Genomic DNA, 3363 nt, shown 5'->3' on the forward strand with positions numbered 1-3363 from the left:
AATTAATCAAACAGACCTTAAATAAACTCAACATTATTCATGCAATGCTTCTTTCTTTTAATACGTACTATGGCCATCCGAAGATTTCAATGAGGGAGCCGTTTAAATAGTATCCGCTGATTTAATCTCACCAGTTGAGACGACGAGGAGTGATGTCTTACGTTTATAAATAACGTATTAAAGTGGTATAAGTATAAATTCTGTAAATAGTAGTATTAGGCTTGTAATTGTGCTTGTACTGCAAGATCTGAAAAACTTAAAACTTGAGCTACATCAATTGTCTGCGCTGCGTTTTCTATTAAATGATTAAGTTTCATCTTTTCAATGGAGTTTGTCCAATCGCTTTGGCTTAATATGCCTATTTGTTGAGCGATATGTTAGTTTGATTGAAACGGCATTGAAAATAGTCGGGTGTGATCACCTTAACTTTGTTTCGTGCCTTAATTTGTTATGGCGTTAGATGATATGAATAATCGTCTGCGTCAATTATATCTTGCTGATAAAAAATATCGGTTTCATTTGGTGCTTTTACTGACCAAAGAATTGTTTTCCGAGTTTCTTGATCTACCAACTGTACTTTGTTTTGGTAGGAAATAGTGATGCGATCGAAACGCTAGTTTTTCTATTATATAAAGGCGAAGAAACTGTTTTACATTGAATTTTGAACCTACGTTGGAGTTTTATGGTGTAGCGAAAGTGTTTTTTTGTCTGCGACAATATGACAATTTAACCCAGTCAGGGGTATTTTTGCGATAATAAAACAGAAGCAGTTTATTTAAGGTTTCTTTCAAAATCACATTATTTTTATAAACATTATTTCACATTATTATTATACATTGAAACGCTTGTGTGATCCCATTCTTAGAGTACTCGACTAGTAGATTGTGTCATCAATTTGTACATTGGAAAGTACCGCAACAAACCAATTCTGCTTTCTAAAGAGTTCATACTTTACAGATTTACGGGAAACTTCGATTCTTGTTGTTTAACGTAATCTTTTTGAATATGTACTTTTGTATACGGCGATACTGATGGTGGTATATTTCCTAGAATCGAGTGTACATCTTTAATTTCTTGTCAGAATTTATCTGTATAAATGTTAAAACCTTCGTGATACTAAAAACCTCGTTTATACTTATGGTTGTACGAAGAATCTGTTTTGAAATTTAACCATTCTGGCATATGATCTATCTACTTTTAAATTTCCACAGGAATCATTAGGCTCCCAAATTTTTCTTGCTTTAAAAACGTGGCTTCAAAACCCCCGTTTCAATACCACATTTAATTCAATGCCTTTAGAGTATTTTCCGATAGTAAGTCGAGAGTGAGTGAAATGTTTGTTAGTTGTAGTGACCGTTATAGTGGGTGGATGACATGATAATCATAGATGTGGCAGTGTACCCATGGATTATCCGTTGCGTTTGGAATCCTTAAGGGTGATCTTCTATTTTCTAGTGTTCTCCGGTCTTTGTATGAACACGTTGGTGCTTCTGTCAATGCAGGAGTATTGGGATACGTGTGTAGGGAAATTAATGGAAGGAATTGTGAGTATTGATTTTGTTACACAGCTCAACGAGATAGCTCGTGCAATCAATGCATAGATTAGTATGATCCGGCAAAACTCTCAAGGTCGCAAAAAACCAATACTGTCTGTCAGGAAAACCGATGGGCGTATCGAAACGATTTATAGCATTGCAGAAATTGAATTGTACTGATTGAAGCAAAAAATTTGCCGTCTTTTTTGGGTAGACAAAAACCAAAACTCTATAGCGCAATCCAGAAAGCCAATTGCAGAACAATTTGAAAAACACAGTCACCGCAGAACAATACCAACACACACATATTACGTGCGCAAAAAAAATCAAATCCAAACACCAACAAAGCACATTAATGTTTTATTTGCAGCTGATCTTTACGAAAGGTTCGTAATGTTCAATTACTTCTTATTTGTTCCTTCTAATTAACTATGTTTGGACTGGTTGAGGCACTTGTATCGTCAATTTCAAATCTGGCAGTCGTCTTGGAATAGAAACTTTTTGAAGTTCTTCAAAATTTTTTGGTCATTTTTGATGTCTCAAGGGCGTATTGAAAAAAAAATGTGGTTTTGGACAAAGTTAAAGACGCAGTTTGTATCAAACAATAATTAAACTTTTCATTTTTTTGGTCTTCGAGAGTTTTTGCACACTGTCTCTTTTTGTGCCTGACAGTTAAATGAACTAATTTATTCAGACTAAAATCATTAGAATTTTTAGTCTGTCAATTTACACAAATGCCCACTGTCTAGAAAAGATAAAATTTGAAGAGCAATTTCGGTTTGAAACATTTGAAGTGAACGAGGGCGAAACAGAAAAGAGAAGACACTGAAAAAACCGAATTTCAGAGGAAAGATAGAAGGAAAAGAAAAATACAAAAAAATTGAAAAAAATTAATTGAAAAATATGAGCAAAGACAAAAGTATAGAGAAAGAGCTATTAAAAGAATATTGAAACAAAGTTTTCAGAAAACAAAAGGAAGAACAAAGAGAACGATAAAGGGATAAAACAGAAAGATGAGGAAAAGATCAAAAGAAAAATCTACAGGTTGAAAAAAAAACAGAACAGGAAGGATGAGAGGGGATAACACATTGTGTGTTTGTGTGTGTGTGTGTGTTTGTGTGTATGTGTGTATGTCTTTGGGGTTTATGGTGAGATGGAGGAGAGAGAGAGAGAGAGAGAGAGAGAGAGAGAGAGAGAGAGAGAGCAAAAGATAGAGAGAGAGTTACCAACGTTAAAATATGACTAAGGCGAGGATGTTATAGAGAAATGAGAAAAACAACATTGAAAGCAAAAAATAACATTGGAAGAAAAATTAGATACAGTGAATTTGAATCAATTGAAAACTAAATCAAACTTTGGAAAATTCAAGGGAAGAAATAAAACCAAAAATAGCGAAAAAAGTTGAACCTGTTGTAAGAATGAAAAACCAAAAAAATTGAAGAAAAGCAGAAAAAAAGGTAGGAGAAGCATATGAAGATATTTAAAAAAGCACTAACAAGATCATAGACTGAAAATAAGGTAACCTAAAATAGATTATGAGTTCATCCGAAAAAGAACTCAAACTAAAAAGAAAACGTCGTAACAACAATATAATAATAGACCTGAAGAACTGTTGAAGCGAACAGTGAAAAGCGAAGAAATCAAAGACATGCCGAAAAACAATCTAAAAATCCTAAGAAGTGGGAGAACGTAAAGAAGGAAATGATGAATACAAAGTATAGAAAAGGAGTGAAAAAATTTGTGAAAAAATTTGATGGAAGTATTGAGAAAGGGAAAACTACGAAGAGGGGAAGAAAAATAGACGCTGAAAACGCCTACAGAAGAAGCA

The sequence above is a fragment of the Convolutriloba macropyga genome, unplaced genomic scaffold, assembly GCF_964194025.1.
Source record: "Convolutriloba macropyga unplaced genomic scaffold, txConMacr16.3 SCAFFOLD_880, whole genome shotgun sequence".
In the NCBI taxonomy this organism is placed as follows: Eukaryota; Metazoa; Xenacoelomorpha; order Acoela; family Convolutidae; genus Convolutriloba; species Convolutriloba macropyga.